Genomic DNA, 24,753 nt, shown 5'->3' with positions numbered 1-24,753 from the left:
AGCAACGGATTTTGGAAGAAGGTCATAACACACCCTATTCGGTTCACCCCGGAGGAGACAAGTTATACAAGGACGTGAAGGGTTTCTTCTGGTGGCCTAATATGAAGAAGGAAGTTGCAGAGTTTGTTGGGAAATGCCTTAATTGCCAAAAGGTTAAAGCGGAACGCTGTAAGGTTAAGGGGTTGGTACAACCGTTAGAAATTCCACAAGGGAAATGGGATTCTATATCTATGGATTTCGTGGGAGGATTACCGACGACCCGTTCGGGTAAGGACAAAATCTGGGTGATAGTTGATCGTTTGACCAAGACCGCCCGCCTCATCGCAATGAAGGAGACCTGGACAATGACACAGTTGGCTCAAGCTTATGTCAATCAGGTGGTAAAGTATCATGGAGTTCCGAGGGATATTGTCTCCGATAGGGATTCAAGGTTCTTGTCTCAATTTTGGAAATCTTTGCAAGCAGCTCTTGGAACTAAGCTAAGTCTAAGTACAGCTTTCCACCCAGCCACCGATGGACAAACAGAAAGGACTATTCAGACTATCGAAGATTTGTTGAGAGCTTGTATGTTAGATTTTCAAGGATCTTGGGAGGACCATTTGGACTTGATAGAGTTTTCTTACAACAACAGTTATCATTCGAGTATTCGCATGGCACCTTATGAAGCTCTCTATGGACAGAAGTGTCGCAGTCCGCTTTGTTGGGAGGATCTTGTTAATCCGATAGTGTTGGGGCCACAATACTTGTTGGACACATCCGCGAAAGTTAAACAGATTCAAGAAAGGATGAAAGCGGCTCAGAATCGTCAAAAGTCTTATGCTGACTTGGCTAGAAGACAAGCAGAGTTTTCAGTTGGGGATAAGGTTTGGTTAAAAATATCTCCCACCAGGGGAGTAATGCGGTTTGGGAAGAAAGGGAAGTTGAGCCCTAGGTTTATAGGTCCGTATGAGATCTTGGAGAGAGTTGGGAGTTTGGCTTACCGTTTGGCGTTGCCTTTGGAGTTGGACAGAGTGCATAACGTGATCCATGTATCACAGCTCAAGAGATATGTTCATGACCCGACTCATGTTTTATCACTGGAAGTGTTACCGATAGATGAAGATTTGTCTTATGAAGAAAGGCCGCTCAGAATTTTGGACTTCAAGACTTGGGACACTCGCAGGAAATCTGTTAGGTTGGTAAAAGTTTGGTGGTCTCATCATGGGGTTGAAGAGGCTACTTGGGAGCTGGAGGCATCGATGCGGGAGCGGTACCCTGAGTTGTTTGTGGAAGGTACCTTGTTTCTTTGGTTGTTGTGTGCTTTGTGTGCTTGCTTGCCTTGTTTGTTGCCTTGTTGTTTAGCTGGTGTGTTAGTTGGTGTTTGGGTTAGTAGTTTAGTCCTTGGTTGTTGTCTAGAAGTTGGTTGTTGTGTTGAGGTTAGAGTTCTTGATGCCAATCTACCCGTTTGTTGACCTCTTGCCTATCCTTGAATTCGTAATGTCTTTCTCTTTGCCTTGGAACCTTGTGAGAACTTTTGGAGTTTTTGACCAAAAGGGATATTCTTGGACTTCTTCTCACAATTTTATTTTCTTGTTACCTTTCGTTCTTAATTCGTTGTACCCAAGTTTCGGGGACGAAACTTCTTTGAAGGTGGAGAGGATGTGACACCCCAAAAATCCACACTCCAAACCATGAATTAATTGAGTAATTAATTCTATTTCTTTTGAGGAATTGATTCCTAAAATCCTGATTTTTGATACTCAAGGACTAGTATTTGACTAGTCAATCTTTAAGTGGTGTTGTACCTTGTGCTTTGAGAGGAGTTCCCTTGTTCCTTACACTTTCTAAGAGTTAGTAAGGGTATCCTTGTCTTTTAACCAAGAGCTAGTTTTGTAACCTAAACCTAGAAGACTTCTTCATTTCATTCCCTTACATTTCCTAGAAAATATCTCTACCTTCTCTCTAGAAAACAAGAGTAGCTTGTTCTTCAAGCCAAAAGAAGCCTTTGTCAAGATTCCAAGTTTTGCTTCCAAGATTCAATCTTTCCTCTATTTTGGCATCTAGAAGGGTAAGATCTAAGCTTGTCTAGTCTTTTTGGTTCCATCTTAGTTGTCTTTTTCTTAAAGGTTGGATCATTATGATCTTTTGGTTTGATCTTGAAGTGGGTTTGGCTAGTGAGCTTAGTGGAGAGCTTGTTGTGGTGTAAGAAGAGTCTTTTGGTCTTCAAGAGGTAACCCATGCTCTACAAAACCTATTTTGCTTACCTATATATGATTTCTTGGCTTCTACTTGTGTTTTGCTATGAAATGTGAGAGTTTATGCATTTATCTTGTGATATTGCATATCTAGAGCTTGTGTTTAGGTTTCCTTTGTGCCATTGCTTGGCATTTTCCTTGGTTCAAGTCATTTTGTTGTGCTTGGTGAGATTTGGCATGTTTTGGATTTGAATTTGTGTTTGAAGGAGAAAATCCCCGAAGGGATTGTTTGACACAGGAGCGTGTACCCGCGGGCGGAACGGCGGGGAGAGCCCTACCCCCCGCCCACCCGCCGGTACACGGTAATGTGGGTGTTGTACCCGCGGGCAGAACCACGGGTAGGGGCCTACCCGTGGGTCCACCCGCAGGGAACACGTTGGAGTTGAGATGGGATTTGTTCCCCGTGTTTCGTTTGTCTTGGTCTTTGATCTTTTGGCCTTCCGTTGTTCTTTTGTGGAACTATTTGAGCGTCTTCTTGATGTTTCGTAGGTCTAGAGCTTTATGGTAGGTATCCATGTAGGATCTTTGGTGTTGTGTATCGTGCTAAGTGTTCAACATTGCGTTTCGTTGAACCGTGTGATGTCTTGTGTGTTCCTCGGAACTATCTTGAGTTTCCTCGTTGTTGAGCTTGCTAGTTATTATCCTAATGCTAGCGTCGTTGTTGTCGATGGGTGGTGACCTGTCTCTTATTTGAGTATGTTTCGTACCTCTTTTGCAATCCGTTGCTTGTTTCGCATGAGTGGTGGTGCGTGTGTGGCTTTACCTGGATTGCACGATTAGTGGTATGGGACGCTAGTCACCAGGGTATTGCAGCGGTCCTCGTGGTGGCCGTGACGTGATTTCATGGAGTTGTGGCTGAGTCCACGTGTTTAGGGGATAACATTGTGTTATCCGGGCAGGTGTTGCCGTGAATTGGTGGGTTTTCGTTGGTGGTTATAGGTGGGGGACGACGGTCCCGGAGGAATAAGGTTGGACTTGGCTGTACAGGGGCTTTCTGGAGGTAATGGTTGGCACCAAAGGTACAAGGTTGAGGGTAGCCATAAGGTTGGAACAGGGCATAAGGAAGGCATATCAACTCGTGATGGGTGATGTCACGAGGGCTTGTGAAGCCGTTGTTCTGGTGAGTTCTCTTCTCTCGTGACGTGTGAAGTCACGGAGGCTTCTGGTGTGGTGTTTTGGCATGTGTTGCCGTTGGGTGAGTCTTTATCCTTGTGTGTGGTTAACCTTTGTGGTTTGGGATGTGTTCCCGGTTTTGTCCTTATGAGTGGTGAATCTTGTGTTGTCTTTTGATCTTGGTTTTGACTTATATATATGTATTCCGTTTCGAAAATGGTTTTCATATTATATATCTACCTATTTATGATACTTAACGGTATTGGTGGGTTACCAGCATCTTTCGCTAACCGGGCGTCGCCCCGATGGTTATCTTTGTATCTTTCAGGTGATGCGTAGTCGAGCGCGATGTCTAGAGCCGGTAGCTTAGCACCTGTATCATAAGACAGTGTTGTTGAGGCCTGTGTGCCAATGTCTTTAGATTTTTCTAGTTTGGTTCTTTTTGGGATAGTGTTACACTTGCAGATTGTCGCCGTAGCGTATACCTAGTGTGGTATACGTGGCATAACACCCCGTTTTGGATTCCTTTTATCCCGTTATCTTTTTATCTTCCGCTGTGCTAGTTTTGTGCTTGATCTGCTGGTGTTAAGACTCGTTTTAAGTAGTCTTGTTTTGGGGGGTGTTACACCCACAGCCGTCAAGAGATCTTTAAAAATATCCCTACGCTCTTCATTGAATTTCACTCCATGAAAAACAATTACTTAAATAGCAAAATACGAAAATTAGTAGAAAAAAGGTTAGTCAGTCATTAATGTTTATTTCTTTTTTTTTTTTTAACAGAATTGATGGTAAGTAATAAATATATTGTAACTTCTAAAAGAATTGGATTTAACTTATCTTTTGTGTTAATGTCTATTTGCATACTATATGCCGTATACCCCAATCACCTGATGACGACATTGCACCCGTGCACTCCCTATTCACTGCTAAGATATCATTTAAACCACACAAGAAATCAGATGTCAGCAAAACTGCACTAAAAATATCATGTGCATAAGTGCATTGGATTTTACCAAGATGGTGCTGGTTAGAATCGAACAGGTTTTCTTCAAGAAAACATAAATTCTATTTTATTGATATATAGACGGTTTGGTCGAGTGGTCTCAGGTGCCAGATTTAGGCTTTGGTCCTAAAGGGCGTGGGTTCAAATCCCACAGCCGTCAAGAGATGTTTAAAAATATATATCCCTACGCTCTCCATTGTATTTCACTCCATGAAAAACAATTACTTAAACAGCAAAATACGAAAATTAGTAGAAAAAAGGTTAGTCAGTCATTAATGTTTATTTCTTTTTTTTTTTTTAACAGAATCGATGGTAAATAATAAATATATTGTAACTTCTAAAAGAATTGGATTTAACTTATCTTTTGTGTTAATGTCTATTTGCATACTATACGTCGTATACCCCAATCACCTGATGACAACATTGCACCCGTGCACTCCCTATTCACTGCTAAGATATCATTTCAACCACACAAGAGATCAGATGTCAGCAAAACTGCACTAAAAAGATCATGTGCATTGAATTTTACCATGAGGGTGTTGGGTAGAATCGAACAGGTTTTCATCAAGAAAACATAAATTCTATTTTATTGATACATAGTCGGTTTGGCCAAGTGGTCTAAGGTGCCAGATTTAGGCTCTAGTCCGAAAGGGCGTGGGTTCAAATCTCACAGCCGTCAAGAGATGTTTAAAAATATCCCTAAGCTCTTCATTGTATTTCACTCCATGAAAAACAATTACTTAAATAGCAAAATACGAAAATTAGTAGAAAAAAGGTTAGTCAGTCATTAATGTTTATTTCTTTTTTTTTTTTATCAGAATTAATGGTAAATAATAAATATATTGTAACTTCTAAAAGAATTGGATTTAACTTATCTTTTGTGTTAATGTCTATTTGCATACTATATGCCGTATACCCCAATCACCTGATGACGACATTGCACCCGTGCACTCCCTATTCACTGCTAAGATATCATTTAAACCACACAAGAGATCAGATGTCTGCAAAACTGCAATAAAAAGATCATGTGCATTGGATTTTACCAAGAGGGTGTTGGTTAGAATCAGACAGGTATTCTTCAAGAAAATATAAATTCTATTTTATTGATGTATAGACGGTTTGGCCGAGTGGTCTAAGGCGCCAGATTTAGGCTCTGGTCCGAAAGGGTGTGGGTTCAAATCCCACAGTCGTTAAGAGATGTTTAAAAATATCCCTACGCTCTCCATTGTATTCCACTTTCCCATGAAAAACAATTACTTAAACAGCAAAATACGAAAATTAGTAAAAAAAGGTTAGTCAGTCATTAATGTTTATTTCTTTTTTTTTTTTTATCAGAATTTATGGTAAATAATAAATATATTGTAACTTCTAAAAGAATTGGATTTAACTTATCTTTTGTGTTAATGTCTATTTGCATACTATATGCCGTATACCCCAATCACCTGATGACGACATTGCACCCGTGCACTCCCTATTCACTGCTAAGATATCATTTAAACCACACAAGAGATCAGATGTCAGCAAACCTGCACTAAAAAGATCATGTGCATTGGATTTTACCAAGAGGGTGTTGGTTAGAATCGAACAGGTTTTCTTCAAGAAAATATAAATTCTATTTTATTGATATATAGACGGTTTGGCCGAGTGGTCTCAGGTGCCAGATTTAGGCTCTGGTCCTAAAGGGCGTGGGTTCAAATCTCACAGCTATCAAGAGATGTTTAAAAATAACCCTACGCTCTCCATTTTATTTCACTCCATGAAAAACAATTACTTAAACAGCAAAATACGAAAATTAGTAGAAAAAAGGTTAGTAAGTCATTAATGTTTTTCTTTTTTTAACAGAATTGATGGTAAATAATAAATATATTGCAAATTCAAAAAGAATTGGATTTAACTTATGCCGTATACCCGAATCACCTGATGATGATATTGCACCCTTGCACTCCCTATTTACTGCTAACGTCGATTTGCATACTATATGCCGTATACCCCAATCACCTGATGATGATATTGCACCCTTGCACTCCCTATTCACTGCTAAGATATCATTTAAACCACACAAGAGATCATATGTCAGCAAAACAGCACTAAAAAGATCATGTGCATTGGATTTTACCAAGAGGGTGTTTGTTAAAATCGAACATGTTTTCTTCAAGAAAACATAAATTCTATTTTATTGATATATAGACGGTTTGGCCGAGTGGTCTAAGGCGCCAGATTTAGGCTCTGGTCCTGAAGGGCGTGGGTTCAAATCCCACAGCCGTCAAGAGTTGTTTAAAAATATCCCTACACTCTCCATTGTATTTCACTCCATGAAAAACAATTACTTAAACAGCAAAATATGAAAATTAGTAGAAAAAAAGGTTAGTCAGTCATTAATGTTTATTTAATTATTTTTTTTTAACAGAATTGATGGTAAGTAATAAATATATTGTAACTTCTAAAAGAATTGGATTTAACTTATCTTTTGTGTTAATGTCTATTTGCATACTATATGCCGTATACCCCAATCACCTGGTGACGACATTGCACCCATGCACTCCCTATTCACTGCTAAGATATCATTTCAACCACACAAGAGATCAGATGTCAGCAAAATGGCACTAAAAAGATCATGTGCATTGAATTTTACCATGAGGGTGTTGGTTAGAATCGAAAAGGTTTTCATCAAGAAAATATAAATTCTATTTTATTGATATATAGACGGTTTGGCCGAGTGGTCTAAGGTGCCAGATTTAGGCTCTGGTCCGAAAGGGCGTGGGTTCAAATCCCACAATGTTAAAAAATATCCCTACGCTCTCCATTGTATTTCACTCCATGAAAAACAATTACTTGAACAGCAAAATACGAGAATTAGTAGAAAAAAGGTTAGTTAGTCATTATTGTTTTCTTCTTTTTTTTTTTTTAACAGAATTGATGGTAAATAATAAATATATTGTAACTTCTTAAAGAAACTTATCTTTTGTGTTAATGTCTATTTGCATACTATATGCCGTATACCCCAATCACCTGATGACGACATTGCACCCGTGCACTCCCTATTCACTGCTAAGATATCATTTAAACCACACAAGAGATAAGATGTCAGCAAAATTGCACTAAAAAGATCATGTGCATTGGATTTTACCAAGAGGGTGTTGGTTAGAATCGAACAGGTTTTCTTCAAGGAAATATAAATGCTATTTTATTGATATATAGATAGTTTGGCTGAGTGGTCTAAGGTGCCAGATTTAGGCTCTGGTCCGAAAGGGCGTGGGTTCAATTCCCACAGCCGTTAAGAGATGTTTAAAAATATCCCAACGCTCTCCATTGTATTTCACTCCATGAAAAACAATTACTTAAATAGCAAAATACGAAAATTAGTATAAAAAAGGTTAGTCAGTCATTAATGTTTATTTCTTTTTTTTTTAACAGAATTGATTGTAAATAATAAATATATTGTAACTTCTAAAAGAATTGGATTTAACTTATCTTTTGTGTTAATGTCTATTTGCATACTATATGTCGTATACCCCAATCACCTGATGACGACATTGCACCCGTGCACTCCCTATTCACTGCTAAGATATCATTTCAACCACACAAGAGATCAGATGTCAGCAAAACTGCACTAAAAAGATCATGTGCATTGAATTTTACCATGAGGGTCTTGGTTACAATCGAACAGGTTTTCATCAAGAAAATATAAATTCTATTTTATTGATATATAGACGGTTTGGCCGAGTGGTCTAAGGTGCCAGATTTAGGCTCGAGTCCGAAAGGGCGTGGGTTTAAATCCCACAGCCATCAAGAGATGTTTAAAAATATCCCTAAGCTCTTCATTGTATTTCACTCCATGAAAAACAATTACTTAAATAGCAAAATACGAAAATTAGTAGAAAAAAGGTTAGTCAGTAATTAATGTTTATTTCTTTTTTTTTTTTTTTAACAGAATTGATGGTATATAATAAATATATTGTTACTTCTAAAAGAATTGGATTTAACTTATCTTTTGTGTTAATGTCTATTCGCATACTATATGCCGTATACCCCAATCACCTGATGACGACATTGCACCCGTGCACTCCCTATTCACTGCTAAGATATCATTTCAACCACACAAGAGATCAGATGTCAGCAAAACTGCACTAAAAAGATCATGTGCATTGAATTTTACCATGAGGGTCATGGTTAGAATCGAACAGGTTTTCATCAAGAAAATATAAATTCTATTTTATTGATATATAGACGGTTTGGCCGAGTGGTCTAAGGTGCCAGATTTAGGCTCGAGTCCGAAAGGGCGTGGGTTTAAATCCCACAGCCATCAAGAGATGTTTAAAAATATCCCTAAGCTCTTCATTGTATTTCACTCCATGAAAAACAATTACTTAAATAGCAAAATACGAAAATTAGTAGAAAAAAGGTTAGTCAGTAATTAATGTTTATTTCTTTTTTTTTTTTTAACAGAATTGATGGTAAATAATAAATATATTGTTACTTCTAAAAGAATTGGATTTAACTTATCTTTTGTGTTAATGTCTATTTGCATACTATATGCCGTATACCCCAATCACCTGATGACGACATTGCACCCGTGCACTCCCTATTCACTACTAAGATATCATTTAAACCACACAAGAGATAAGATGTCAGCAAAATTGCACTAAAAAGATCATGTGCATTGGATTTTACCAAGAGGGTGTTGGTTAGAATCGAACAGGTTTTCTTCAAGAAAATATAAATTCTATTTTATTGATATATAGACGGTTTGGCCGAGTTCTGGTCCGAAAAGGCGTGGGTTCAAATCCCACAGCCGTCAAGAGATGTTTAAAAATATCCCTACGCTCTCCATTGTATTTCACTCCATGAAAAACAGTTACTTAAACAGTAAAATACGAAAATTTGTAGAAAAAAGGTTAGTAAGTCATTAATGTTTTTTTTTTTAACAGAATTGATGGTAAATAATAAATATATTGCAAATTCTAAAAGAATTGGATTTAACTTATCTGTTGTGTTAACGTCTATTTGCATACTATATGCCGTATACCCCAATCACTTGATGACGATATTGCACCCTTGCACTCCCTATTCACTGCTAAGATATCATTTAAACCACACAAGAGATCAGATGTCAGCAAAACTGCACTAAAAAGATCATGTGCATTGGATTTTACCAAGAGGGTGTTGGTTAAAATCAAACAGGTTTTCTTCAAGAAAACATAAATTCTATTTTACTGATATATAGACGGTTTGGCCGAGTGGTCTAAGGCGCCAGATTTAGGCTTTGGTTTGAAAGGGCGTGGGTTCAAATCCCACAGCCGTCAAGAGAAGAGATGTTTAAAAATATCCCTACGCTCTTCATTGAATTTCACTCCATGGAAAACAATTACTTAAATAGCAAAATACGAAAATTAGTTGAAAAAAGGTTAGTCAGTCATTAATGTTTATTTCTTTTTTTTTTTAACAGAATTGATGGTAAGTAATAAATATATTGTAACTTCTAAAAGAATTGGATTTAACTTATCTTTTGTGTTAATGTCTATTTGCATACTATATGCCGTATACCCCAATCACCTGATGACGACATTGCACCCATGCACTCCCTATTCATTGCTAAGATATCATTTCAACCACACAAGAGATCAGATGTCAGCAAAATGGCACTAAAAAGATCATGTGCATTGAATTTTACCATGAGGGTGTTGGTTAGAATCGAAAAGGTTTTCATCTAGAAAATATAAATTCTATTTTATTGATATATAGACGGTTTGGCCGAGTGGTCTAAGGTGCCAGATTTAGGCTCTGGTCCGAAAGGGCATGGGTTCAAATCCCACAATGTTTAAAAATATCCCTACGCTCTCCATTGTATTTCACTCCATGAAAAACAATTACTTGATCAGCAAAATATGAAAAATTAGTAGAAAAAAGGTTAGTCAGTCATTAATGTTTATTTCTTTTTTTTTTTTTTAACAGAATTGATGGTAAATAATAAATTTATTGTAACTTCTAAGGGGGGTGTATTCAATCATGACTTTCGTAGAGTTTTAAAGACTTTTAGAGAGTCTTTAAAAGTCGGGTGGTATTCAATCAAGACTTTTAAAGAGTCTTTAAAAGTCATGTGGTATTCAAAAAGTTATGAACTTTTGTAGACTTTTTAATTTTAGGTCTTTTGTAGACTTTTCCTTCTCAAATATAAATAGTTGAAATCCAACCATCAACCCAAGATTTCAAAATTTTCTTTCTGACAACTTTGAATGTTTTCTTTCTCTATTTAAACTCCATTTTTTCTCCATATTTAAACTTTATAAACCTATCTAAATTCAATAAAATTATTTTTTTTCTTCATTATCCTATATTTTCCTCATACCTAAACTCTACCAATTTATCTCTCTTTCCTAAGCATTACAATCTTCCTCTAAAAATTCGAAACAATATTATTTTTACTTTATTATTGCTTGTTTATATTGATTTTTATTTTTTCGATGAATTTTTTAGCCCTAACTTTCTCTAATTCTCCCTAAATACATTAACAAAGCAAATATTTCATCGTCAAATTTTAGTATATGTTTCATAATATTCATATAAATACGTATATATTTTGATTTTTATTCTTTTTATGTTTATATTCGTAATATATATATTTTTTATTATTTTTTTTAACAACATGTTACTACGAATAGTGAACTACTGCATGTTCGCAACAACAATTTGGGGGTTGCAAACAGTAGCACATTGATGTTGTTCGCTGTCTCAAATTGCTATTGCAAATAATCGTTCTTTGCGTGATACCTAGCAATATATCAAGTATAATTTATATATATATATATATATATATATATATATATATATATATATTATTAATATTAGATTTGGGTGAAGAACTATATAATAAGAAGAATTTTATGATATATTATAAATGTTTTGTAAGAAAATTATAAATGTTAAGAATCAAAATCATTGAAAGTTTGTAGGGATGTATTTAATTTAGTATTTCAATGATTATTATAGACTTTTTAAAATAAAAAGTTGATAAAAGTCTATGAATGTTATTTATATAGACTTTTATAGAGTCTTATAAAGTTTTAAAAAGTTTTGAACGACTCTATGAAAGTCAATCAAAGTTTATTAAAATCAATCATTTTAAAAGTCTTTAAAACTCTACAAAAGTCATGATTGAATACACCCCCCTAAAAGAATTGGATTTAACTTATCTTTTGTGTTAATGTCTATTTGCATACTATATGCCGTATACCCCAATCACCTGATGACGACATTGCACCCGTGCACTCCCTATTCACTGCTAAGATATCATTTAAACCACACAAGAGATCAGATGTCAGCAAAACTGCACTAAAAATATCATGTGCATAAGTGCATTGGATTTTACCAAGATGGTGCTGGTTAGAATCGAACAGGTTTTCTTCAAGAAAACATAAATTCTATTTTATTGATATATAGACGGTTTGGCCGAGTGGTCTCAGGTGCCAGATTTAGGCTCTGGTCCTAAAGGGCGTGGGTTTAAGTCCCACAGCCGTCAAGAGATGTTTAAAAATATATATCCCTACGCTCTCCATTGTATTTCACTCCATGAAAAACAATTACTTAAACAGCAAAATACGAAAATTAGTAGAAAAAAGGTTAGTCAGTCATTAATGTTTATTTCTTTTTTTTTTTTTTTAACAGAATCGATGGTAAATAATAAATATATTGTAACTTCTAAAAGAATTGGATTTAACTTATCTTTTGTGTTAATGTCTATTTGCATACTATATGTCGTATACCCCAATCACCTGATGACAACATTGCACCCGTGCACTCCCTATTCACTGCTAAGATATCATTTCAACCACACAAGAGATCAGATGTCAGCAAAACTGCACTAAAAAGATCATGTGCATTGAATTTTACCATGAGGGTGTTGGTTAGAATCGAACAGGTTTTCATCAAGAAAATATAAATTCTATTTTATTGATATATAGTCGGTTTGACCAAGTGGTCTAAGGTGCCAGATTTAGGCTCTAGTCCGAAAGGGCGTGGGTTCAAATCTCACAGCCGTCAAGAGATGTTTAAAAATATCCTAAGCTCTTCATTGTATTTCACTCCATGAAAAACAATTACTTAAATAGCAAAATACGAAAATTAGTAGAAAAAAGGTTAGTCAGTCATTAATGTTTATTTCTTTTTTTTTTTTATCAGAATTAATGGTAAATAATAAATATATTGTAACTTCTAAAAGAATTGGATTTAACTTATCTTTTGTGTTAATGTCTATTTGCATACTATATGCCGTACACCCCAATCACCTGATGATGACATTGCACCCGTGCACTCCCAATTCACTGCTAAGATATCATTTAAACTACACAAGAGATCAGATGTCAGCAAACCTGCACTAAAAAGATCATGTGCATTGGATTTTACCAAGAGGGTGTTGGTTAGAATCGAACAGATTTTCTTCAAGAAAATATTAATTCTATTTTATTGATATATTGACGGTTTGGCTGTGTGGTCTAAGACGCCAGATTTAGGCTCTGGTCTGAAAGGGCGTGGGTCCAAATCCCACAGCCGTCAAGAGATGTTTAAAAATATCCCTGCGCTCTCCATTGTATTTCACTTTTCCATGACAAACAATTACTTTAACAGCAAAATACGAAAATTAGTAGAAAGACGGTTAGTCAGTCATTAATGTTTATTTCCTTTTTTTTTTATCAGAATTGATGGTAAATAATAAATATATTGTAACTTCTAAAAGAATTGGATTTAACTTATCTTTTGTGTTAATGTCTATTTGCATACTATATGCCGTATACCCCAATCACCTGATGACGACATTGCACCCGTGCACTCCCTATTCACTGCTAAGATATCATTTAAACCACACAAGAGATCAGATGTCAGCAAAACTGCACTAAAAAGATCATGTGCATTGGATTTTACCAAGAGGGTGTTGGTTAGAATCAGACAGGTATTCTTCAAGAAAATATAAATTCTATTTTATTGATGTATAGACGGTTTGGCCGAGTGGTCTAAGGCGCCAAATTTAGGCTCTGGTCCGAAAGGGCGTGGGTTCAAATCCCACAGTCGTCAAGAGATGTTTAAAAATATCCCTACGCTCTCCATTGTATTTCACTTTTCCATGAAAAACAATTACTTAAACAGCAAAATACGAAAATTAGTAGAAAAAAGGTTAGTCAGTGATTAATGTTTATTTCTTTTTTTTTAAACAGAATTGATGGTAAATAATAAATATATTGTAACTTCTAAAAGAATTGGATTTAACTTATCTTTTGTGTTAATGTCTATTTGCATACTATATGCCGTACACCCCAATCACCTGATGATGACATTGCACCCGTGCACTCCCAATTCACTGCTAAGATATCATTTAAACTACACAAGAGATCAGATGTCAGCAAACCTGCACTAAAAAGATCATGTGCATTGGATTTTACCAAGAGGGTGTTGGTTAGAATCAGACAGGTATTCTTCAAGAAAATATAAATTCTATTTTATTGATGTATAGACGGTTTGGCCGAGTGGTCTAAGGCGCCAGATTTAGGCTCTGGTCCGAAAGTGCGTGGGTTCAAATCCCACAGCCGTTAAGAGATGTTTAAAAATATCCCTACGCTCTCCATTGTATTTCACTTTTCCATGAAAAACAATTACTTAAACAGCAAAATACGAAAATTAGTAGAAAAAAGGTTAGTCAGTCATTAATGTTTATTTCTTTTTTTTTTTTTATCAGAATTGATGGTAAATAATAAATATATTGTAACTTCTAAAAGAATTGGATTTAACTTATCTTTTGTGTTAATGTCTATTTGCATACTATATGCCGTATACCCCAATCACCTGATGACGACATTGCACCCGTGCACTCCCTATTCACTGCTAAGATATCATTTAAACCACACAAGAGATCAGATGTCAGCAAACCTGCACTAAAAAGATCATGTGCATTGGATTTTACCAAGAGGGTGTTGGTTAGAATCGAACAGGTTTTCTTCAAGAAAATATAAATTCTATTTTATTGATATATAGATGGTTTTGCCGAGTGGTCTCAGGTGCCAGATTTAGGCTCTGGTCCGAAATGGCGTGGGTTCAAATCCCACAACCGTCAATAGATGTTTAAAATATCCCTACGCTCTCCATGATAAACAATTACTTAAACAGCAAAATACGAAAATTAGTAGAAAAAAGGTTAGTCAGTCATTAATGTTTATTTCTTTTTTTTTTTTTAACAGAATCGATTGTAAATAATAAATATATTGTAACTTCTAAAAGAATTGGATTTAACTTATCTTTTGTGTTAATGTCTATTTGCATACTGTATGTCGTATACCCCAATCACCTGATGACAACATTGCACCCGTGCACTCCCTATTCACTGCTAAGATATCATTTCAACCACACAAGAGATCCGATGTCAGCAAAACTGCACTAAAAAGATCATGTGCATTGAATTTTACCATGAGGGTGTTGGTTAGAATCGAACAGGTTTTCATCAAGAAAATATAAATTCTATTTTATTGATATATAGTCGGTTTGGCCGAGTGGTCTAAGGTGCCAGATTTAGGCTCTAGTCCGAAAGGGCGTGGGTTCAAATGTCACAGCCGTCAAGAGATGTTTAAAAATATCCCTAAGCTCTTCATTGTATTGCACTCCATGAAAAACAATTACTTAAACAGCAAAATACGAAAATTAGTAGAAAAAAGGTTAGTCAGTCATTAATGTTTATTTCTTTTTTTTTTTATCAGAATTAATGGTAAATAATAAATATATTGTAACTTCTAAAAGAATTGGATTTAACTTATCTTTTGTGTTAATGTCTATTTGCATACTATATGCCGTATACCCCAATCACCTGATGACGACATTGCACCCGTGCACTCCCTATTCACTGCTAAGATATCATTTAGACCACACAAGAGATCAGATGTCAGCAAAACTGCACTAAAAAGATCATGTGCATTGGATTTTACCAAGAGGGTGTTGGTTAGAATCAGACAGGTATTCGTCAAGAAAATATAAATTCTATTTTATTGATGTATAGACGGTTTGGCCGAGTGGTCTAAGGCTCCCGATTTAGGCTCTGGTCCGAAAGGGCGTGGGTTCGAATCCCACAGCCGTTAAGAGATGTTTAAAAATATCCCTACGCTCTCCATTGTATTTCACTTTTCCATTAAAAACAATTAATTAAACAGCAAAATACGAAAATTAGTAGAAAAAAGGTTAGTCAGTCATGAATGTTTATTTCTTTTTTTTTTTTAAACAGAATTGATGGTAAATAATAAATATATTGTAACTTCTAAAAGAATTGGATTTATCTTATCTTTTGTGTTAATGTCTATTTGCATACTATATGCCGTACACCCCAATCACCTGATGATGACATTGCACCCGTGCACTCCCTATTCACTGCTAAGATATCATTTAAACCACACAAGAGATCAGATGTCAGCAAACCTGCACTAAAAAGATCATGTGCATTGGATTTTACCAAGAGGGTGTTGGTTAGAATCGAACAGATTTTCTTCAAGAAAATATTAATTCTATTTTATTGATATATTGACGGTTTGGCTGAGTGGTCTAAGGCGCCAGATTTAGGCTCTGGTCCGAAAGGGCGTGGGTTCAAATCCCACAGCCGTCAAGAGATGTTTAAAAATATCCCTACGCTCTCCATTGTATTTCACTTTTCCATGAAAAACAATTACTTAAACAGCAAAATACGAAAATTAGTAGAAAAAAGGTTAGTCAGTCATTAATGTTTATTTCTTTTTTTTTTAAACAGAATTGATGGTAAATAATAAATATATTGTAACTTCTAAAAGAATTGGATTTAACTTATCTTTTGTGTTAATGTCTATTTGCATACTATATGCCGTACACCCCAATCACCTGATGATGACATTGCACCCGTGCACTCACAATTCACTGCTAAGATATCATTTAAACTACACAAGAGATCAGATGTCAGCAAACCTGCACTAAAAAGATCATGTGCATTGGATTTTACCAAGAGGGTGTTGGTTAGAATCGAACAGATTTTCTTCAAGAAAATATTAATTCTATTTTATTGATATATTGACGGTTTGGCTGTGTGGTCTAAGACGCCAGATTTAGGCTCTGGTCTGAAAGGGCGTGGGTCCAAATCCCACAGCCGTCAAGAGATGTTTAAAAATATCCCTACGCTCTCCATTGTATTTCACTTTTCCGTGAAAACAATTACTTTAACAGCAAAATACGAAAATTAGTAGAAAGACGGTTAGTCAGTCATTAATGTTTATTTCCTTTTTTTTTTATCAGAATTGATGGTAAATAATAAATATATTGTAACTTCTAAAAGAATTGGATTTAACTTATCTTTTGTGTTAATGTCTATTTGCATACTATATGCCGTATACCCCAATCACCTGATGACGACATTGCACCCGTGCACTCCCTATTCACTGCTAAGATATCATTTAAACCACACAAGAGATCAGATGTCAGCCAAACTGCACTAAAAAGATCATGTGCATTGGATTTTACCAAGAGGGTGTTGGTTAGAATCAGACAGGTATTCTTCAAGAAAATATAAATTCTATTTTATTGATGTATAGACGGTTTGGCCGAGTGGTCTAAGGCGCCAGATTTAGGCTCTGGTCCGAAAGGGCGTGGGTTCAAATCCCACAGCCGTCAAGAGATGTTTAAAAATATCCCTACGCTCTCCATTGTATTTCACTTTTCCATGAAAAACAATTACTTAAACAGCAAAATACGAAAATTAGTAGAAAAAAGGTTAGTCAGTCATTAATGTTTATTTCTTTTTTTTTTTAAACAGAATTGATGGTAAATAATAAATATATTGTAACTTCTAAAAGAATTGGATTTATCTTATCTTTTGTGTTAATGTCTATTTGCATACTATATGCCGTACACCCCAATCACCTGATGATGACATTGCACCCGTGCACTCCCTATTCACTGCTAAGATATCATTTAAACCACACAAGAGATCAGATGTCAGCAAACCTGCACTAAAAAGATCATGTGCATTGGATTTTACCAAGATGGTGTTGGTTAGAATCGAACAGATTTTCTTCAAGAAAATATTAATTCTATTTTATTGATATATTGACGGTTTGGCCGAGTGGTCTAAGGCGCCAGATTTAGGCTCTGGTCCGAAAGGGCGTGGGTTCAAATCCCACAGCCGTCAAGAGATGTTTAAAAATATCCCTACGCTCTCCATTGTATTTCACTTTTCCATGAAAAACAATTACTTAAACAGCAAAATACGAAAATTAGTAGAAAAAAGGTTAGTCAGTCATTAATGTTTATTTCTTTTTTTTTTTAAACCGAATTGATGGTAAATAATAAATATATTGTAACTTCTAAAAGAATTGGATTTAACTTATCTTTTGTGTTAATGTCTATTTGCATACTATATGCCGTACACCCCAATCACCTGATGATGACATTGCACCCGTGCACTCCCAATTCACTGCTAAGATATCATTTAAACTACACAAGAGATCAGATGTCAGCAAACCTGCACTAAAAAGATCATGTGCATTGGATTTTACCAAGAGGGTGTTGGTTAGAATCGAACAGATTTTCTTCAAGAAAATATTAATTCTATTTTATTGATATATTGACGGTTTGGCTGTGTGGTCTAAGACGCCAGATTTAGGCTCTGGTCTGAAAGGGCGTGGGTCCAAATCCCACAGCCGTCAAGAGATGTTTAAAAATATCCCTACGCTCTCCATTGTATTTCACTTTTCCATGAAACAATTACTTTAACAGCAAAATACGAAAATTAGTAGAAAGACGGTTAGTCAGTCATTAATGTTTATTTCCTTTTTTTTTTATCAGAATTGATGGTAAATAATAAATATATTGTAACTTCTAAAAGAATTGGATTTAACTTATCTTTTGTGTTAATGTCTATTTGCATACTATATGCCGTATACCCCAATCACCTGATGACGACATTGCACCCGTGCACTCCCTATTCACTGCTAAGATATCATTTAAACCACACAAGAGATCAGATGTCAGCAAAACTGCACTAAAAAGATCATGTGCATTGGATTTTACCAAGAGGGTGTTGGTTAGAATCAGACAGGTATTCTTCAAGAAAATATAAATTCTATTTTATTGATGTATAGACGGTTTGGCCGAGTGGTCTAAGGCGCCAGATTTAGGCTCTGGTCCGAAAGGGCGTGGGTTCAAATCCCACAGCCGTTAAGAGATGTTTAATAATATCCCTACGCTCTCCATTGTATTTCACTTTTCCATGAAAAACAATTACTTAAACAGCAAAATACGAAAATTAGTAGAAAAAAGGTTAGTCAGTCATTAATGTTTATTTCTTTTTTTTTTTTTTATCAGAATTGATGGTAAATAATAAATATATTGTAACTTCTAAAAGAATTGGATTTAACTTATCTTTTGTGTTAATGTCTATTTGCATACTATATGCCGTATACCCCAATCACCTGATGACGACATTGCACCCGTGCACTCCCTATTCACTGCTAAGATATCAAATAAACCACACAAGAGATCAGATGTCAGCAAACCTGCACTAAAAAGATCATGTGCATTGGATTTTACCAAGAGGGTGTTGGTTAGAATCAGACAGGTATTCTTCAAGAAAATATAAATTCTATTTTATTGATGTATAGACGGTTTGGCCGAGTGGTCTAAGGCGCCAGATTTAGGCTCTGGTCCGAAAGGGCGTGGGTTCAAATCCCACAGCCGTTAAGAGATGTTTAATAATATCCCTACGCTCTCCATTGTATTTCACTTTTCCATGAAAAACAATTACTTAAACAGCAAAATACGAAAATTAGTAGAAAAAAGGTTAGTCAGTCATTAATGTTTATTTCTTTTTTTTTTTAAACAGAATTGATGGTAAATAATAAATATATTGTAACTTCTAAAAGAATTGGATTTAACTTATCTTTTGTGTTAATGTCTATTTGCATACTATATGCCGTACACCCCAATCACCTGATGATGACATTGCACCCGTGCACTCACAATTCACTGCTAAGATATCATTTAAACTACACAAGAGATCAGATGTCAGCAAACCTGCACTAAAAAGATCATGTGCATTGGATTTTACCAAGAGGGTGTTGGTTAGAATCGAACAGATTTTCTTCAAGAAAATATTAATTCTATTTTATTGATATATTGACGGTTTGGCTGTGTGGTCTAAGACGCCAGATTTAGGCTCTGGTCTGAAAGGGCGTGGGTCCAAATCCCACAGCCGTCAAGAGATGTTTAAAAATATCCCTACGCTCTCCATTGTATTTCACTTTTCCGTGAAACAATTACTTTAACAGCAAAATACGAAAATTAGTAGAAAGACGGTTAGTCAGTCATTAATGTTTATTTCCTTTTTTTTTTATCAGAATTGATGGTAAATAATAAATATATTGTAACTTCTAAAAGAATTGGATTTAACTTATCTTTTGTGTTAATGTCTATTTGCATACTATATGCCGTATACCCCAATCACCTGATGACGACATTGCACCCGTGCACTCCCTATTCACTGCTAAGATATCATTTAAACCACACAAGAGATCAGATGTCAGCCAAACTGCACTAAAAAGATCATGTGCATTGGATTTTACCAAGAGGGTGTTGGTTAGAATCAGACAAGTATTCTTCAAGAAAATATAAATTCTATTTTATTGATGTATAGACGGTTTGGCCGAGTGGTCTAAGGCGCCAGATTTAGGCTCTGGTCCGAAAGGGCGTGGGTTCAAATCCCACAGCCGTCAAGAGATGTTTAAAAATATCCCTACGCTCTCCATTGTATTTCACTTTTCCATGAAAAACAATTACTTAAACAGCAAAATACGAAAATTAGTAGAAAAAAGGTTAGTCAGTCATTAATGTTTATTTCTTTTTTTTTTTAAACAGAATTGATGGTAAATAATAAATATATTGTAACTTCTAAAAGAATTGGATTTATCTTATCTTTTGTGTTAATGTCTATTTGCATACTATATGCCGTACACCCCAATCACCTGATGATGACATTGCACCCGTGCACTCCCTATTCACTGCTAAGATATCATTTAAACCACACAAGAGATCAGATGTCAGCAAACCTGCACTAAAAAGATCATGTGCATTGGATTTTACCAAGATGGTGTTGGTTAGAATCGAACAGATTTTCTTCAAGAAAATATTAATTCTATTTTATTGATATATTGACGGTTTGGCCGAGTGGTCTAAGGCGCCAGATTTAGGCTCTGGTCCGAAAGGGCGTGGGTTCAAATCCCACAGCCGTCAAGAGATGTTTAAAAATATCCCTACGCTCTCCATTGTATTTCACTTTTCCATGAAAAACAATTACTTAAACAGCAAAATACGAAAATTAGTAGAAAAAAGGTTAGTCAGTCATTAATGTTTATTTCTTTTTTTTTTTAAACCGAATTGATGGTAAATAATAAATATATTGTAACTTCTAAAAGAATTGGATTTAACTTATCTTTTGTGTTAATGTCTATTTGCATACTATATGCCGTACACCCCAATCACCTGATGATGACATTGCACCCGTGCACTCCCAATTCACTGCTAAGATATCATTTAAACTACACAAGAGATCAGATGTCAGCAAACCTGCACTAAAAAGATCATGTGCATTGGATTTTACCAAGAGGGTGTTGGTTAGAATCGAACAGATTTTCTTCAAGAAAATATTAATTCTATTTTATTGATATATTGACGGTTTGGCTGTGTGGTCTAAGACGCCAGATTTAGGCTCTGGTCTGAAAGGGCGTGGGTCCAAATCCCACAGCCGTCAAGAGATGTTTAAAAATATCCCTACGCTCTCCATTGTATTTCACTTTTCCATGAAACAATTACTTTAACAGCAAAATACAAAAATTAGTAGAAAGACGGTTAGTCAGTCATTAATGTTTATTTCCTTTTTTTTTTTATCAGAATTGATGGTAAATAATAAATATATTGTAACTTCTAAAAGAATTGGATTTAACTTATCTTTTGTGTTAATGTCTATTTGCATACTATATGCCGTATACCCCAATCACCTGATGACGACATTGCACCCGTGCACTCCCTATTCACTGCTAAGATATCATTTAAACCACACAAGAGATCAGATGTCAGCAAAACTGCACTAAAAAGATCATGTGCATTGGATTTTACCAAGAGGGTGTTGGTTAGAATCAGACAGGTATTCTTCAAGAAAATATAAATTCTATTTTATTGATGTATAGACGGTTTGGCCGAGTGGTCTAAGGCGCCAGATTTAGGCTCTGGTCCGAAAGGGCGTGGGTTCAAATCCCACAGCCGTTAAGAGATGTTTAATAATATCCCTACGCTCTCCATTGTATTTCACTTTTCCATGAAAAACAATTACTTAAACAGCAAAATACGAAAATTAGTAGAAAAAAGGTTAGTCAGTCATTAATGTTTATTTCTTTTTTTTTTTTTATCAGAATTGATGGTAAATAATAAATATATTGTAACTTCTAAAAGAATTGGATTTAACTTATCTTTTGTGTTAATGTCTATTTGCATACTATATGCCGTATACCCCAATCACCTGATGACGACATTGCACCCGTGCACTCCCTATTCACTGCTAAGATATCAAATAAACCACACAAGAGATCAGATGTCAGCAAACCTGCACTAAAAAGATCATGTGCATTGGATTTTACCAAGAGGGTGTTGGTTAGAATCGAACAGGTTTTCTTCAAGAAAATATAAATTCTATTTTATTGATATAATAGACGGTTTGGCTGAGTGGTCTCAGGTGCTAGATTTAGGCTCTGGTCCTAAAGGGCGTGGGGTTCAAATCTCAGAGCTATCAAGAGATGTTTAAAAATAACCCTACGGTCTCCATTTTATTTCACTCCATGAAAAAACAATTACTTAAACAGCAGAATATGAAAATTAGTAGAAAAAAGGTCAGTAAGTCATTAATGTTTTTTTTTTTAACAGAATTGATGGTAAATAATAAATATATTGCAAATTCTAAAAGAATTGGATTTAACTTATCTTTGTGTTAACGTCTATTTGCCATACTATATGCCGTATACCCCAATCACCTGATGATGATATTGCACCCTTGCACTCCCTATTCACTGCTAAGATATCATTTAAACCACACAAGAGATCAGATGTCAGCAAAACTGCACTAAAAAGATCATGTGCATTGGATTTTACCAAGAGGGTGTTGGTTAAAATCGAACAGGTTTTCTTCAAGAAAACATAAATTCTATTTTATTGATATATAGATGGTTTGGCCGAGTGGTCTAAGGCGCCAGATTTAGGCTATGGTCCGAAAGGGCGTGGGTTCAAATCCCACAGCCGTCAAGAGATGTTTAAAAATATCCCTACGCTCTCCATTGTATTTTACTTTCCATGAAAAAACAATTACTTTAACAGAAAAATACGAAAATTAGTAGAAAGACGGTTAGTCAGTCATTAATGTTTATTTCTTTTTTTTTTTATTATCAGAATTGATGGTAAATAATAAATATATTGTAACTTCTAAAAGAATTGGATTTAACTTATCTTTGTGTTAATGTCTATTTGCATACTAATATGCCGTACACCCCCAATCACCTGATGATGACATTGCACCCGTGCACTCCCTATTCACTGCTAAGATATCATTTAAACCACACAAGAGATCAGATGTCAGCAAAACTGCACTAAAAAGATCATGTGCATTGGATTTTACCAAGAGGGTGTTGGTTAGAATCAGACAGGTATTCTTCAAGAAAATATAAATTCTATTTTTATATGATGTATATGATGGTCTGGTCCGAGTGGTCCTTAGGGCCTCGCCCCAGTAATTTTAGAGCTACTAAACAGCAAAATACGTTTCGAGAAAAAGGGCGCGTAAATAATAAGCTGGGGTCTCAGAAATCCCACAAGGCTCGTTAAATCAAGAGATGTTTAAAAATAACCCTACGCTCTCCATTTTATTTCACTCCATGAAAAACAATTACTTAAACAGCAAAATACGAAAATTAGTAGAAAAAAGGTTAGTCAGTCATTAATGTTTTTTCTTTTTTTTTTTAACAGAATTGATGGTAAATAATAATATATTGCAAATTCTAAAAGAATTGGATTTAACTTATCTTTTGTGTTAATGTCTATTTGCATACTATATGCCGTATACCCCAATCACCTGATGATGACATTGCACCCTTGCACTCCCTATTCACTGCTAAGATATCATTTAAACCACACAAGAGATCAGATGTCAGCAAAACTGCACTAAAAAGATCATGTGCATTGGATTTTACCAAGAGGGTGTTGGTTAAATCGAACAGGTTTTCTTCAAGAAAACATAAATTCTATTTTATTGATATATAGAGGTTTGGCCGAGTGGTCTAAGGCGCCAGATTTAGGCTCTGGTCCGAAAGGGCGTGGTTCAAATCCCACAGCCGTCAAGAGATGTTTAAAAATATCCCTACGCTCTCCATTGTATTTCACTTTTCCATGAAAAACAATTACTTAAACAGCAAAATACGAAAATTAGTAGAAAAAAGGTTAGTCAGTCATTAATGTTTATTTCTTTTTTTTTTAAAGAATTGATGGTAAATAATAAATATATTGTAACTTCTAAAAGAATTGGATTTAACTTATCTTTTGTGTTAATGTCTATTTGCATACTATATGCCGTATACCCCAATCACCTGATGACGACATTGCACCCGTGCACTCCCTATTCACTGCTAAGATATCATTTAAACCACACAAGAGATCAGATGTCAGCAAAACTGCACTAAAAAGATCATGTGCATTGGATTTTACCAAGAGGTGTTGGTTAGAATCGACAGGTTTTCTTCAAGAAAATATAAATTCTATTTTATTGATGTATAGACGGTTTGGCGAGGTCTAAGGCGCCAGATTTAGGCTCTGGTCCGAAAGGGCTCCCACATATGATTGGGGCCCTAAAAGATTTAGGCTCTGGAGGGCGTGGGTTCAAATCTCACAGTCAAGAGATGTTTAAAAATTACGCTCTCCAATTTCACTCCATGAAAAACAATTACTTAAACAGCAAAATACGAAAATTAGTAGAAAAAAGGTTAGTCAGTCATTAATGTTTTTTTTTTTTTTAACAGAATTGATGGTAAATAATAAATATATTGTAAATTCTAAAAGAATTGGATTTAACTTATCTTTTGTGTTAATGTCTATTTGCATACTATATGCCGTTATACCCCAATCACCTGATGACGATATTGCACCCTTGCACTCCCTATTCACTGCTAAGATATCATTTAAACCACACAAGAGATCAGATGTCAGCAAAACTGCACTAAAAAGATCATGTGCATTGGATTTTACCAGAGGGTGTTGGTTAAATCGAACAGGTTTTCTTCAAGAAAACAAATTCTATTTTATTGATATATAGACGGTTTGGCCGAG

At 35.3% G+C, this 24,753-nt stretch overlaps 15 non-coding genes across 15 annotated transcripts; all 15 read left to right on the top strand.

The window, feature by feature from the left end:
* Positions 1–5,463: 5,463 nt before the first annotated feature.
* Positions 5,464–5,543, top strand: TRNAL-UAG. Its single transcript has one exon. It is a non-coding gene; the product is annotated as a tRNA-Leu (tRNA).
* Positions 5,544–6,536: 993 nt separating this feature from the next.
* On the top strand, positions 6,537–6,616 carry TRNAL-UAG. The gene has a single exon. It is a non-coding gene; the product is annotated as a tRNA-Leu (tRNA).
* A 2,957-nt stretch (positions 6,617–9,573) lies between these two features.
* Positions 9,574–9,653, top strand: TRNAL-UAG. Its single transcript has one exon. It is a non-coding gene; the product is annotated as a tRNA-Leu (tRNA).
* A 3,683-nt stretch (positions 9,654–13,336) lies between these two features.
* Positions 13,337–13,416, top strand: TRNAL-UAG. Its single transcript has one exon. It is a non-coding gene; the product is annotated as a tRNA-Leu (tRNA).
* A 435-nt stretch (positions 13,417–13,851) lies between these two features.
* Positions 13,852–13,931, top strand: TRNAL-UAG. The gene has a single exon. It is a non-coding gene; the product is annotated as a tRNA-Leu (tRNA).
* Positions 13,932–15,381: 1,450 nt separating this feature from the next.
* On the top strand, positions 15,382–15,461 carry TRNAL-UAG. The gene has a single exon. It is a non-coding gene; the product is annotated as a tRNA-Leu (tRNA).
* A 438-nt stretch (positions 15,462–15,899) lies between these two features.
* On the top strand, positions 15,900–15,979 carry TRNAL-UAG. Its single transcript has one exon. It is a non-coding gene; the product is annotated as a tRNA-Leu (tRNA).
* A 951-nt stretch (positions 15,980–16,930) lies between these two features.
* On the top strand, positions 16,931–17,010 carry TRNAL-UAG. The gene has a single exon. It is a non-coding gene; the product is annotated as a tRNA-Leu (tRNA).
* A 437-nt stretch (positions 17,011–17,447) lies between these two features.
* TRNAL-UAG lies at positions 17,448–17,527 on the top strand. Its single transcript has one exon. It is a non-coding gene; the product is annotated as a tRNA-Leu (tRNA).
* A 951-nt stretch (positions 17,528–18,478) lies between these two features.
* TRNAL-UAG lies at positions 18,479–18,558 on the top strand. Its single transcript has one exon. It is a non-coding gene; the product is annotated as a tRNA-Leu (tRNA).
* A 439-nt stretch (positions 18,559–18,997) lies between these two features.
* TRNAL-UAG lies at positions 18,998–19,077 on the top strand. Its single transcript has one exon. It is a non-coding gene; the product is annotated as a tRNA-Leu (tRNA).
* A 951-nt stretch (positions 19,078–20,028) lies between these two features.
* Positions 20,029–20,108, top strand: TRNAL-UAG. Its single transcript has one exon. It is a non-coding gene; the product is annotated as a tRNA-Leu (tRNA).
* Positions 20,109–20,545: 437 nt separating this feature from the next.
* Positions 20,546–20,625, top strand: TRNAL-UAG. Its single transcript has one exon. It is a non-coding gene; the product is annotated as a tRNA-Leu (tRNA).
* A 952-nt stretch (positions 20,626–21,577) lies between these two features.
* Positions 21,578–21,657, top strand: TRNAL-UAG. The gene has a single exon. It is a non-coding gene; the product is annotated as a tRNA-Leu (tRNA).
* Positions 21,658–22,603: 946 nt separating this feature from the next.
* TRNAL-UAG lies at positions 22,604–22,683 on the top strand. The gene has a single exon. It is a non-coding gene; the product is annotated as a tRNA-Leu (tRNA).
* The last annotated feature ends 2,070 nt before the right edge of the window (positions 22,684–24,753 follow it).

This window comes from Ipomoea nil, unplaced genomic scaffold, assembly GCF_001879475.1.
Source record: "Ipomoea nil cultivar Tokyo-kokei standard unplaced genomic scaffold, Asagao_1.1 scaffold3210, whole genome shotgun sequence".
Lineage (NCBI taxonomy): Eukaryota > Viridiplantae > Streptophyta > Magnoliopsida > Solanales > Convolvulaceae > Ipomoea > Ipomoea nil.
Note: the sequence above shows the minus strand (reverse complement) of the source record. Positions and strands in the feature narration are given on the sequence as shown.